The 15,808-nt window shown below is 49.9% G+C and overlaps 1 protein-coding gene across 1 annotated transcript in view; it reads left to right on the forward strand.

Moving 5' to 3' along the window:
- Nucleotides 1-15,808, forward strand: part of LOC135554808 (F-box/LRR-repeat protein 16-like) — a 158,441-nt gene that overhangs the window by 52,608 nt on the left and 90,025 nt on the right. The window lies entirely within an intron of this gene.

A 15,808-nucleotide genomic window follows, 5' to 3' on the forward strand; every position in this document is an offset into this window, starting at 1 on the left:
ACACACTGTACACACACACTACACACACACACTACACACACACACTACACACACACTACACACACACACTGCACACACACACACTGTACACACACACTACATACACACACTACACACACACTACACACACACACTGCGCACACACACACTGTACACACACACACTACACACACACACTACACACACACACTACACACACACACTACACACACACACACTGTACACACAGACACTGTACACACACACACTACACACACACACTACACACACTGTACACACACACACACTGTACACACACACACTACACACACACACTACACACACTGTACACACACACACACACACACACACTGTACACACACTGTACACACACACTGTACACACACACTACACACACACACACTGTACACACACACTACACACACACACACTGTACACACACACACTGTACACACACACTCTACACACACACACTACACACACTGTACACACACACACACACACACTGTACACACACACACACACACTGTACACACACACACCCTGTACACACACACACTACACACACACACACTGTACACACACACACATACACACACACACACACACACACACACACACGAACACACACACACACACACGTTGACGTCAGACCCTCTCCTCTCCTCCATCTCCGTGTCTCTCTGTGTGAGAATGGGGTGACGTCAGACCCTCTCCTCTCCTCCATCTCTGTGTCTCTCTGTGTGAGAATGGGGTGACGTCAGACCCCCCCATCCATCTCCGTGTCTTAGCAAAGAACTAAAGAAGAAAAATGCCTCTGTAGAATAACGCGCCAGAGCTGCACGCTTTACCTGCTCGTTGTCATGCCGATTCATCTCTCTCTTTTTGTCGTTGATATTACTACTACTATTATTTTATTTTTGTAAACATTATTTTGGGAATCTGAGGACAACTGAGAATGAATTATTGTGTGGAGGGAGGCTTTACAGTACAGGACCAGGACAACTACACTACCCAGGAAACACTGGGGTTTTGGAAGGTCAATCCTGATGATTCTACCCAGAGGTCACCTGATCAGACCCTGCAAGAGGTCAGGGTCAGGACAGACTGAGACTACAGAGACTCTATTCCACTTTACATACACTAGCTGATGCTGATTGGTTAAGCTTGGCCTTGCCAACCATCCTGTTTGCCATTCCATTCTGTGGTCAGTTTAATATTAGTGGTTAGATGGGATGAGGAGGGCCGTTAAATAAATCCTCTGTGCCATGGTTTTACCTGCCAGCATCATGACTTACTTCAACGTCTTGATGCTATGTGGCTGCAGCCTCCGTTTACACTGTCCATTACAGTAATACACACACACACACACACACACACACACACACACACACACACACACACACACACACACGGGCATGTGTCTCTGATTCAACTAAATTACAAACTGACTCTGTGTGTGAAACGGAGGACGTTCCACAACAGTGAGGGGGGGGAACGATGGCCTCCTGTTATATTGGAGATTTAAGACCAGGTTAACAACTGATACAGGGTCAGATATTTTGACTTTCTCCTAATGGGCAAGGTAAGGATGTGGGTAGAGCAAGCTGATCCTAGATCTGTGAATATGAGTCCCCTAATGATTAAGGTTAGGATGTGGGTAGAGCAAGCTGATCCTAGATCTGTGTATATGAGCAACCTCTACCCTGACCACCACTACGACTGAGCCCTTTACCCAGCATGCTTTGTGGTCCTCATTCAAGATGGCGGCTCTGTCAAAGGGCCAAGTTTTGCAGTCCTGTAATATCCCATTTCTATTCTAAACTTCACCTGGTGAACCAGCTCTCCTTACTGTGTGTGTGTGTGTGTGTGTGTGTGTGTGTGTGTGTGTGTGTGTGTGTGTGTGTGTGTGTGTGTGTGTGTGTGTGTGTGTGTGTGTGTGAGTCTGACTGTAACAGTTGATTCATAATGACGTCCAGGTTGAGTCTGACTGTAACAGTTGATTCATAATGACGTCCAGGTTGAGTCTGACTGTAACAGTTGATTCATAATGACGTCCAGGTTGAGTCTGACTGTAACAGTTGATTCATAATGACGTCCAGGGTTGAGTCTGACTGTAACAGTTGATTCATAATGACGTCCAGGTTGAGTCTGACTGTAACAGTTGATTCATAATGACGCCCAGGTTGAGTCTGACTGTAACAGTTGATTCATAATGACGCCCAGGTTGAGTCTGACTGTAACAGTTGATTCATAATGACGTCCAGGTTGAGTCTGACTGTAACAGTTGATTCATAATGACGTCCAGGTTGAGTCTGACTGTAACAGTTGATTCATAATGACGTCCAGGTTAGTCTGACTGTAACAGTTGATTCATAATGACGTCCAGGTTGAGTCTGACTGTAACAGTTGATTCATAATGACGCCCAGGTTGAGTCTGACTGTAACAGTTGATTCATAATGACGTCCAGGTTGAGTCTGACTGTAACAGTTGATTCATAATGACGTCCAGGTTGAGTCTGACTGTGACAGTTGATTCATAATGACGTCCAGTTTGAGTCTGACTGTAACAGTTGATTCATAATAGCGTCAGGTTGAGTCTGACTGTAACAGTTGATTCATAATGACGCCCAGGTTGAGTCTGACTGTAACAGTTGATTCATAATGACGTCCAGGTTGAGTCTGACTGTAACAGTTGATTCATAATGACGTCCAGGTTGAGTCTGACTGTAACAGTTGATTCATAATGACGTCCAGGTTGAGTCTGACTGTAACAGTTGATTCATAATGACGTCCAGGTTGAGTCTGACTGTAACAGTTGATTCATAATGACGTCCAGGTGTTTCTGACTGTAACAGTTGATTCATTATCCCAGGTTGAGTCTGACTGTAACAGTTGATTCATAATGACGTCCAGGTTGAGTCTGACTGTAGCAGTTGATTCATAATGACGTCCAGGTTGAGTCTGACTGTAACAGTTGATTCATAATCTCCAGGTTGAGTCTGACTGTAACAGTTGATTCATAATGACGTCCAGGTTGAGTCTGACTGTAACAGTTGATTCATAATGACGTCCAGGTTGAGTCTGACTGTAACAGTTGATTCATAATGACGTCCAGGTTGAGTCTGACTGTGACAGTTTGCAGCGTAGCGTACACCTCCTTACGCCACACAGGGTCATTTTCTCATGCTATATTTAGGTACGGCTTGGGTACACACACACACACACACACACACACACACACACACACACTGCATCCCACCACCAGACCCCCCCAGGCAGACAGCTGTTGTAACATTCCTTCAGCTCCAGTCCTAAAGATAACAGTCTGTACTTGGCTCTCAGGTGGAGGTGACATGGGTGATATGGGTGAGATAGAGGTACAGATAGAGGTACAGATAGAGGTACAGGCCAGCTACCCCCCCCCCCCCCCCAGCCGATTGCAGGTTACAGGTGTTTCTGCTTTTAAAGGCATTATCCCATTGAGCCACCGTAGGTAGTGTTTACCGTGAGCGGGATCTCCCTGAACCCGGAAACATTGCCTTTAAAAGCCTCACTGCCTCTAATCCTAAGTATTCATGTAGTGAGCTTGAGGGTTCCCGACTGTCTGGTTTCCTGCTTCACACAAACACTACAGGCCAGGCTTTTAATCAACTGGTCCCACTTTGATTTATTCATCTTCAATGACGTGCTGTACATAATGTATTTATCTATTTATTTATTTATTGACTGAGGATTGTGATTGGTTGAGACAGTCTTTCAGCCAAACGGACCCGTTTAAAGCTGAGCCTGTTGGTTTGTTGTGTCATGATACTGGTCAGCGGGTGGCTCATTTAGGTTACGGGCAAATCTGAAATGGCTCCCTATTACATATGTAGTGCGCTACTTTGAGCCAAAAGAAGTGCCCTATTTGAGGAAGGAATATGTTTTGGAATAGTATAAGAATAAGAGGAGCTTTGAGCAATACCTGAAGAACCTATTCCCTGTATAAAACAAGTCAACTACTTGGCCAATAGGAGGGATTCTAGCTCTTAGCTGTGGCTGCTGGTCCACTAGGGGATTCTAGCTCTTAGCTGTGGCTGCTGGTCCACTAGGGGATTCTAGCTCTTAGCTGTGGCTGCTGGTCCACTAGGGGATTCTAGCTCTTAGCTGTGGCTGCTGGTCCACTAGGGGATTCTAGCTCTTAGCTGTGGCTGCTGGTCCACTAGGGATTCTAGCTCTTAGCTGTGGCTGCTGGTCCACTAGGGGATTCTAGCTCTTAGCTGTGGCTGCTGGTCCACTAGGGGATTCTCGCTCTTGGCTGTGGCTGCTGGTCCACTAGGGATTCTAGCTCTTAGCTGTGGCTGCTGGTCCTCTAGGGGATTCTAGCTCTTAGCTGTGGCTGCTGGTCCACTAGGGGATTCTAGCTCTTAGCTGTGGCTGCTGGTCCACTAGGGGATTCTAGCTCTTAGCTGTGGCTGCTGGTCCACTGGGGGATTCTAGCTATTAGCTGTGGCTGCTGGTCCACTAGGGGATTCTAGCTCTTAGCTGTGGCTGCTGGTCCACTAGGGGATTCTAGCTCTTAGCTGTGGCTGCTGGTCCACTAGGGGATTCTAGCTATTAGCTGTGGCTGCTGGTCCCCTAGGGGATTCTAGCTCTTAGCTGTGGCTGCTGGTCCACTAGGGGATTCTAGCTCTTAGCTGTGGCTGCTGGTCCACTAGGGGATTCTAGCTCTTAGCTGTGGCTGCTGGTCCACTAGGGGATTCTAGCTCTTAGCTGTGGCTGCTGGTCCACTAGGTGATTCTCGCTCTTAGCTGTGGCTGCTGGTCCACTAGGGGATTCTATTTGTTTGTTCTGATAGCTATCTTGACTTTTGTGTCCAGCTTTACTTCAACAGTACTTGATTGCAATTTTATAAATTCACATTGAATCTCGAGAGTGCCGTGAAAATAGTGAGCTGTTGTGGGCTTACAGATTTGTAACGTCCGGAGAGAGAGAGCCCAGCACAGAATGTTTTCATTCAGTAGTCTGTTTACCGACACCCCTGGAGCTAGCTGCCCAGTTTAGCTAGGAAGCTAGCTGCTTAGCTGTCAGTTTAGCTAGGATAGCTGGATTAGTTAGTAGTACTTAGCTAGGATAGCTGGATTGGTTAGCTTAGCTAGCTGCATACTGTCAGTTTAGCTAGGATAGCTGGATTGGTTAGCTTAGCTAGCTACATACTGTCAGTTTAGCTAGGATAGCTGGATTGGTTAGCTTAGCTAGCTGCATACAGTTTAGCTAGGACCGATTAGCATAAAGGATGGCTGGATTGGTTAGTTAGCTAGCTGCATACTGTCAGTTTAGCTAGGACAGCTGGATTGGTTAGCTTAGCTAGCTGCATACTGTCAGTTTAGCTAGGATAGCTGGATTGGTTAGCTTAGCTAGCTGCATACTGTCAGTTTAGCTAGGACAGCTGGATTGGTTAGCTTAGCTAGCTGCATACTGTCAGTTTAGCTAGGATAGCTGGATTGGTTAGCTTAGCTAGCTGCATACTGTCAGTTTAGCTAGGATAGCTGGATTGGTTAGCTTAGCTAGCTGCATACTGTCAGTTTAGCTAGGATAGCTGGATTGGTTAGCTTAGCTAGCTGCATACTGTCAGTTTAGCTAAAATGGCTGGATTACTGACATCATCACTTACTGTACGCTGGACTTACTGTACTGTACCTATGTTAAGGCCAAGCACCAAGCTGACAGCCCCCCCCCCTCTATCTCTAACAGAAGAAGTGTCCAGGGGCATTTGTCATCACCCACCAATCTATCTCTCTCTCTCCCCTCTCCTCCTTCTGTCTAACAGAGGAAGAGCCCAGGGACATGTTTGATGTATCTTGTCCCACATGGTGACCAACCCAACAGGTTAAAAACTCTGTACTGAATAAGACACTGTATAATAATTATAACAATAAAAGTATGTTGGAAGTCCTTCTGATTCACACAGAGGAGCATGTTTAGAGGGTTAAAATACAGGACACTGTCAACAACTGGTTTGCACTGATCTGTTACGTAGAGCATCTGAAGACAGGACAGAAACATGCTGTTCAGAAGGTCTATGGGAGCGTTAAAAAAAAAGGGAAAACAGTTGCTGACTGAACATGTGACTTCTATCCAGGTCTCCATTGGTTCAACTGTTTACAGTGATCTGCCGATACGGTATGGTGGCCTGGGAGGGACACTGGTCTTTTAAAGGCTCCTGTTCCTCTTAGGGACGACTGTACTCTACACCTCTTGTCTGTCTACCACACTCCCATACCTACATTCCTATATAATGGGTACTATGTTGGTATCTCTCTGTTTATTATTTGTGACACAGAGGTCATATGGAGATGTTTTTTTTTTGGAGGGTTTGTTTATTTTATTATGTTTTTCTGTGTAAATACTGATACTGTGGTGACGATATGAAACATTTGATTGGACAGGAGAGAAAGTGTTGTGGTGAATCTAAAGGATTTGATTGGACGGGAGAGAAAGTGTTGTGGTGAATCTAAAGGATTTGATTGGACGGGAGAGAAAATGGTGTGGTAATTCTAATGGATTTGATTGGACTGGAGAGAAAGTGGTGTGGTAATTCTAATGGGTTTGATTGGACGGGAGAGAAAGAGGCGTGGTGATTCTGAAGGATTTGATTGGACGGGAGAGAAAGTGGTGTGGTGAATCTAAAGGATTTGATTGGACTGGAGAGAAAGTGGTGTGGTAATTCTAATGGATTTGATTGGACTGGAGAGAAAGTGGTGTGGTGATTCTAATGGATTTGATTGGACGGGAGAGAAAGAGGTGTGATGATTCTAATGGATTTGATTGGATGGGAGAGAAAGAGGCGTGGTGATTCTGAAGGATGGCTGCAGTGCCTTGTCAGAGAGCAGTTGTTCTTTTTTGACACGGTTTTGGTTCCAGTCTGCACCGTTTTAGTAAAAGTTGTACAAAACTAAACCGCGTGCCTCATCTCCTTCCTTTCATCCTCCTACATTGCCATTTAGCCAAGGCTTTTATTCAAAGCAACTCACAGCGGTGCGCACCTGCATTTTTTTTATACACATTTGACAACAAGTGTTGTTGTTGATGCAACTGATATTTATGTGAATGTTTGACTCCCAACAGTTTTTATGCAGATAACCTGCCACTCTTATCACGAACGGCTGGGCCAAACGCGGTGCACATCGGCTGTACAACTTGTGTAGGTGGCCTTATAGGGAGATCCTCCATTGCTGTTTCCGTGATCCCTCGCGTCCTCTCTCTCCGTCTCCTCGCCGCCTCCTCAAAACCCATTGGAATGAGAAGGTCAGAGGTCCCTCCTGTTTGGCATTCTCATCCAACGGGCTTTGAGAAAGAGGCGAGGAGAACGGGCTTTGAGAAAGAGGCGAGGAGAACGGGTTTTGAGAAAGAGGCGAGGAGAACGGGCTTTGAGAAAGAGGCGAGGAGAACGGGTTTTGAGGAAGAGGCGAGGAGAACGGGCTTTGAGGAAGAGGCGAGGAGAACGGGTTTTGAGAAAGAGGCGAGGAGAACGGGCTTTGAGAAAGAGGCGAGGAGAACGGGCTTTGAGAAAGAGGCGAGGAGAACGGGCTTTGAGGAAGAGGCGAGGAGAACGGGCTTTGAGGAAGAGGCGAGGAGAACGGGCTTTGAGGAAGAGGCGAGGAGAACGGGCTTTGAGGAATCAAGGAAATGCCATTTGTGATTCTCCCTGTTGTTTGTCAGTTGTGAGTCGCAGGGCCCACCACTCAGACGTGTAACAGGGGCCCACCACTCAGACGTGGAACAGGGGCCCACCACTCAGACGTGGAACAGGGACAACCATTAGATGGTAGGGCCCACCACTCAGACGTGGAACAGGGACAACCATTAGATGGTAGGGCCCACCACTCAGACGTGTAACAGGGACAACCATTAGATGGTAGGGCCCACCACTCAGATGTGGAACAGGGACAACCATTTGATGGTAGGGCCCACCACTCAGACGTGGAACAGGGACAACCATTAGATGGTAGGGCCCACCACTCAGACGTGGAACAGGGACAACCATTAGATGGCAGGGCCCACCACTCAGACGTGGAACAGGGACAACCATTAGATGGTAGGGCCCACCACTCAGACGTGGAACAGGGACAACCATTAGATGGTAGGGCCCACCACTCAGACGTGGAACAGGGACAACCATTAGATGGTAGGGCCCACCACTCAGACGTGGAACAGGGACAATCATTTGATGGTAGGGCCCACCACTCAGACGTGGAACAGGGACAACCATTAGATGGTAGGGCCCACCACTCAGACGAGGAACAGGGACAACCATTAGATGGTAGGGCCCACCACTCAGACGTGGAACAGGGACAACCATTAGATGGTAGGGCCCACCACTCAGACGTGGAACAGGGACAATCATTTGATGGTAGGGCCCACCACTCAGACGTGGAACAGGGACAACCATTAGATGGTAGGGCCCACCACTCAGACGTGGAACAGGGACAACCATTAGATGGTAGGGCCCACCACTCAGACGTGGAACAGGGACAACCATTAGATGGTAGGGCCCACCGCTCAGACGTGGAACAGGGACAACCATTAGATGGTAGGGCCCACCACTCAGACATGGAACAGGGACAATCATTAGATGGTAGGGCCCACCGCTCAGACGTGGAACAGGGACAACCATTAGATGGTAGGGCCCACCACTCAGACGTGGAACAGGGACAACCATTAGATGGTAGGGCCCACCGCTCAGACGTGGAACAGGGACAACCATTAGATGGTAGGGCCCACCACTCAGACGTGGAACAGGGACAACCAGTAGATGGTAGGGCCCACCGCTCAGACGTGGAACAGGGACAACCATTAGATGGTAGGGCCCACCACTCAGACATGGAACAGGGACAATCATTAGATGGTAGGGCCCACCACTCAGACGTGGAACAGGGACCCACCACTCAGACGTGGAACAGGGGCCCACCACTCAGATGTGGAACAGGGGCCCACCACTCAGACGTGGAACAGGGACCCACCACTCAGACGTGGAACAGGGGCCCACCACTCAGACGTGGAACAGGGGCCCACCACTCAGACGTGGAACAGGGACCCACCACTCAGACGTGGAACAGGGACCCACCACTCAGACGTGGAACAGGGGCCCACCACTCAGACGTGGAACAGGGACAATCATTAGATGGTAGGGCCCACCACTCAGACGTGGAACAGGGACAACCATTAGATGGTAGGGCCCACCACTCAGACGTGGAACAGGGACAACCATTAGATGGTAGGGCCCACCACTCAGACGTGGAACAGGGACCCACCACTCAGACGTGGAACAGGGGCCCACCACTCAGATGTGGAACAGGGACAACCATTTGATGGTAGGGCCCACCACTCAGACGTGGAACAGGGACAACCATTAGATGGTAGGGCCCACCACTCAGACGTGGAACAGGGACAACCATTAGATGGTAGGGCCCACCACTCAGACGTGGAACAGGGACAACCATTAGATGGTAGGGCCCACCGCTCAGACGTGGAACAGGGACAACCATTAGATGGTAGGGCCCACCACTCAGACGTGGAACAGGGACAACCATTAGATGGTAGGGCCCACCACTCAGACGTGGAACAGGGACAACCATTAGATGGTAGGGCCCACCACTCAGACGTGGAACAGGGACCCACCACTCAGACGTGGAACAGGGGCCCACCACTCAGATGTGGAACAGGGACAACCATTTGATGGTAGGGCCCACCACTCAGACGTGGAACAGGGACCCACCACTCAGACGTGAACAGGGACCCACCACTCAGACGTGGAACAGGGACCCACCACTCAGACGTGGAACAGGGCCCACCACTCAGAGATGTGGAACAGGGACAATCATTAGATGGTAGGGCCCACCACTCAGACGTGGAACAGGGACAACCATTAGATGGTAGGGCCCACCACTCAGACGTGGAACAGGGACAACCATTAGATGGTAGGGCCCACCACTCAGACGTGGAACAGGGACAACCATTAGATGGTAGGGCCCACCACTCAGACGTGGAACAGGGACAACCATTAGATGGTAGGGCCCACCGCTCAGACGTGGAACAGGGACAACCATTAGATGGTAGGGCCCACCACTCAGACATGGAACAGGGGCCCACCACTCAGACGTGGAACAGGGGCCCACCACTCAGACGTGGAACAGGGACAACCATTTGATGGTAGGGCCCACCACTCAGACATGGAACAGGGGCCCACCACTCAGACGTGGAACAGGGGCCCACCACTCAGACGTGGAACAGGGACAACCATTAGATGGCAGGGCCCACCACTCAGACGTGGAACAGGGACAACCATTAGATGGTAGGGCCCACCACTCAGACATGGAACAGGGACAACCATTAGATGGTAGGGCCCACCACTCAGACGTGGAACAGGGGCCCACCACTCAGACGTGGAACAGGGGCCCACCACTCAGACGTGTAACAGGGACAACCAGTAGATGGTAGGGCCCACCACTCAGACATGGAACAGGGACAACCATTAGATGGTAGGGCCCACCGCTCAGACGTGGAACAGGGACAACCATTAGATGGTAGGGCCCACCACTCAGACGTGGAACAGGGACAACCATTAGATGGCAGGGCCCACCACTCAGACGTGGAACAGGGACAACCATTAGATGGTAGGGCCCACCACTCAGACATGGAACAGGGACAACCATTAGATGGTAGGGCCCACCACTCAGACGTGGAACAGGGGCCCACCACTCAGACGTGGAACAGGGGCCCACCACTCAGACGTGTAACAGGGACAACCAGTAGATGGTAGGGCCCACCACTCAGACATGGAACAGGGACAACCATTAGATGGTAGGGCCCACCGCTCAGACGTGGAACAGGGACAATCATTAGATGGTAGGGCCCACCACTCAGACGTGGAACAGGGACAACCATTAGATGGTAGGGCCCACCACTCAGACGTGGAACAGGGACAACCATTAGATGGTAGGGCCCACCACTCAGACGTGGAACAGGGACAACCATTAGATGGTAGGGCCCACCACTCAGACGTGGAACAGGGACAACCATTAGATGGTAGGGCCCACCACTCAGACGTGGAACAGGGACAACCATTAGATGGTAGGGCCCACCACTCAGACGTGGAACAGGGACAACCATTAGATGGTAGGGCCCACCACTCAGACGTGGAACAGGGACAACCATTAGATGGTAGGGCCCACCACTCAGACGTGGAACAGGGACCCACCACTCAGACGTGGAACAGGGGCCCACCACTCAGATGTGGAACAGGGACAACCATTTGATGGTAGGGCCCACCACTCAGACGTGGAACAGGGACCCACCACTCAGACGTGGAACAGGGACCCACCACTCAGACGTGGAACAGGGGCCCACCACTCAGATGTGGAACAGGGACAATCATTAGATGGTAGGGCCCACCACTCAGACGTGGAACAGGGACAACCATTAGATGGTAGGGCCCACCACTCAGATGTGGAACAGGGACAATCATTAGATGGTAGGGCCCACCACTCAGACGTGGAACAGGGACAATCATTAGATGGTAGGGCCCACCACTCAGACGTGGAACAGGGACAACCATTAGATGGTAGGGCCCACCGCTCAGACGTGGAACAGGGACAACCATTAGATGGTAGGGCCCACCACTCAGACGTGGAACAGGGACAACCATTAGATGGTAGGGCCCACCACTCAGACGTGGAACAGGGACAACCATTAGATGGTAGGGCCCACCACTCAGACATGGAACAGGGGCCCACCACTCAGACGTGGAACAGGGGCCCACCACTCAGACGTGGAACAGGGACAACCAGTAGATGGTAGGGCCCACCACTCAGACGTGTAACAGGGACAACCATTAGATGGTAGGGCCCACCACTCAGACGTGGAACAGGGACAACCATTAGATGGTAGGGCCCACCACTCAGACGTGGAACAGGGACAACCATTAGATGGTAGGGCCCACCACTCAGACGTGGAACAGGGACAACCATTAGATGGTAGGGCCCACCACTCAGACATGGAACAGGGACAACCATTAGATGGTAGGGCCCACCACTCAGACGTGGAACAGGGGCCCACCACTCAGACGTGGAACAGGGACAACCATTAGATGGTAGGGCCCACCACTCAGACGAGGAACAGGGACAACCATTAGATGGTAGGGCCCACCACTCAGACGTGGAACAGGGACAACCATTAGATGGTAGGGCCCACCACTCAGACATGGAACAGGGACAACCATTAGATGGCAGGGCCCACCACTCAGACGTGGAACAGGGGCCCACCACTCAGACATGGAACAGGGGCCCACCACTCAGACGAGGAACAGGGACAACCATTAGATGGTAGGGCCCACCACTCAGACGTGGAACAGGGACAACCATTAGATGGTAGGGCCCACCACTCAGACGTGGAACAGGGGCCCACCACTCAGACGTGGAACAGGGGCCCACCACTCAGATGTGGAACAGGGACAACCATTTGATGGTAGGGCCCACCACTCAGACGTGGAACAGGGGCCCACCACTCAGACGTGGAACAGGGACAATCATTAGATGGTAGGGCCCACCACTCAGACGTGGAACAGGGACAACCATTAGATGGTAGGGCCCACCACTCAGATGTGGAACAGGGACAATCATTAGATGGTAGGGCCCACCACTCAGACGTGGAACAGGGACAACCATTAGATGGTAGGGCCCACCACTCAGACGTGGAACAGGGACAACCATTAGATGGTAGGGCCCACCGCTCAGACGTGGAACAGGGACAATCATTAGATGGTAGGGCCCACCACTCAGACGTGGAACAGGGACAACCATTAGATGGTAGGGCCCACCACTCAGACGTGGAACAGGGACAACCATTAGATGGTAGGGCCCACCACTCAGACGTGGAACAGGGACAACCATTAGATGGTAGGGCCCACCACTCAGACGTGGAACAGGGACAACCATTAGATGGTAGGGCCCACCACTCAGACGTGGAACAGGGACAATCATTAGATGGTAGGGCCCACCACTCAGACGTGGAACAGGGACAACCAGTAGATGGTAGGGCCCACCACTCAGACGTGGAACAGGGACAACCATTAGATGGTAGGGCCCACCACTCAGACGTGGAACAGGGACAACCATTAGATGGTAGGGCCCACCACTCAGACATGGAACAGGGACAACCATTAGATGGTAGGGCCCACCACTCAGACATGGAACAGGGACAACCATTAGATGGTAGGGCCCACCACTCAGACGTGGAACAGGGGACTCACGTGGAACAGGGACAACCATTAGATGGTAGGGCCCACCGCTCAGACGTGGAACAGGGACAACCATTAGATGGTAGGGCCCACCACTCAGACGAGGAACAGGGGCCCACCACTCAGACGTGGAACAGGGGCCCACCACTCAGACGTGGAACAGGGGCCCACCACTCAGATGTGGAACAGGGACAATCATTAGATGGTAGGGCCCACCACTCAGACATGGAACAGGGACAATCATTAGATGGTAGGGCCCACCACTCAGATGTGGAACAGGGACAATCATTAGATGGTAGGGCCCACCACTCAGACGTGGAACAGGGGCCCACCACTCAGACGTGGAACAGGGACAATCATTAGATGGTAGGGCCCACCACTCAGACGTGGAACAGGGACAACCATTAGATGGTAGGGCCCACCACTCAGATGTGGAACAGGGACAACCATTAGATGGTAAATCAACAGTGTTTATTAATGTGTAAATCAACAGTGTTTATTAATGTGTAAAACAAGGATCTAACAAGGATGCAGAGTACAGAACATTAGGCTACAACACTATAAAACATCAAGAGACAGGAGATAAACTACAACACAAACATTGTCACGTCATGGGTGTGTGTGTGTGTGTGTGTGTGTGTGTGTGTGTGTGTGTGTGTGTGTGTGTGTGTGTGTGTCTGTCTGTGTGTCCATGTGTATGTTATAGGCAGCCCACAGCTGAAGAGGCTGTGTACCAGGTCAACACTAGGTATGTAAATGAGGGAGGGATGTACCTTTTTTAATGGACGACAGTGGGTGATGATCTAGTGATCGGGTCTAAAAACAGACAGCTGATCAGTAGTTAAAGAAGAGGCAGTCAAGTCTGTGAGGACAGGACAGGTTTTAAAATGGTTGAAAACACCACACATACATGGTTGTCACAGGACCCGTTTCCCCAACACAGATTAAGCCTCGTCCTGGACTACGAAACACATTCAATGGAGAAGACGTATCGGACGAAGTGGGCTTTAATCTGTGTCCCGGAAAAACGTTCCTCCTAGCATCACATTTTACATGTCAACGTTAAAACAGGAAGTTTGGGTCTCTAAGTTACAGTTAGGCACATTCAAAGCCATAAAACAGAGGAGGGTAACCTGGTCTAATCTAATCCTGTCTGCATCATTTATATTATCTCCCATAACACAGTATCATTGAGAGCTACTGGTAATTTTGCAATCCGAGACACTTTGGTGAGAGAGAGTACAGTTTGTGTCCTCTTGTCTCTGACTCCCGGGGTCATTCCTCCACTTGGCCTCTAGGTGGAGCCCTCTCTCCAAACAGCACAGCTCGCCGTCGGGGAAGGAGACAGAAGGGATCTATAAAGGAGGTCCCTCTATACACAACACAGAAAGACCCCTGGAGGTTAACTGGACTGTGTTCGTATGGACGGACACGTGTGTATGGATATGTATGTGTTAATCCACGTTTACCACAGGTGGAAAAGGTAACAAAAAAAACTTTTCTGAAAAAAAAATACATTTTCTTCTTTTTTTTTTTTAAATGTTCAAGTCAACATGTGTATTAAATGAAATGTAGCATCTGCATATATTACAGGCCTATGCCCGTGTTATAGAGAGGGGATCATAAGCCATACACAGGCTAGGCTACGGCTCTGCCAGTATTCACACAGAGTTTAAAAAAAGGCTGCCATAGAAACGGGGAGGAATTCAAGCAAAGCCACATTGCAGGATTTCACACGGTAGCAAACAGACCCACGAACTCATCGCACGGAGGACAGAGTGTCTTGCAGGTTTTCGCTCCAACCCATCGTTCCTGCTGGAGGAATTAAGGTCACTAATTGGTAAGGATCTCCCTTCATCTGGTTGTCTAGGTTTTAATTGAATTGGGAAAAAACAAAAACACACAGACACTCGACCCTCAGTAGAATACAGGAGGCCGTGGGTACTGTAGAATACAGGAGGCTGTAGCTGAATGGACGTGGGTACTGTAGAATACAGGAGGCTGTAGCTGTGTTAGCTACAGTATACTGTAGAAACAGGAGGCTGTAGCTGTGTTAGCTACAGTATACTGTAGAAACAGGAGGCTGTAGCCGTGTTAGCTACAGTATACTGTAGAAACAGGAGGCGGTAGCTGTGTTAGCTACAGTATACTGTAGAAACAGGAGGCGGTAGCCGTGTTAGCTACAGTATACTGTAGAAACAGGAGGCTGTAGTTGTGTTAGCTACAGTATACTGTAGAAACAGGAGGCTGTAGCTGTGTTAGCTATAGTATACTGTAGAAACAGGAGGCTGTAGCTGTGTTAGCTACAGTATACTGTAGAAACAGGAGGCTGTAGCTGTGTTAGCTATAGTTTACTGTAGAATACAGGAGGCTGTAGCTGTGTTAGCTACAGTATACTGTAGAAACAGGAGGCTGTAGCTGTGTTAGCTACAGTATACTGTAGAAACAGGAGGCTGTAGCCGTGTTAGCTACAGTATACTGTAGAAACAGGAGGCTGTAGCCGTGTTAGCTACAGTATACTGTAGAAAC

This window comes from Oncorhynchus masou, chromosome 14, assembly GCF_036934945.1.
Source record: "Oncorhynchus masou masou isolate Uvic2021 chromosome 14, UVic_Omas_1.1, whole genome shotgun sequence".
In the NCBI taxonomy this organism is placed as follows: domain Eukaryota; kingdom Metazoa; phylum Chordata; class Actinopteri; order Salmoniformes; family Salmonidae; genus Oncorhynchus; species Oncorhynchus masou.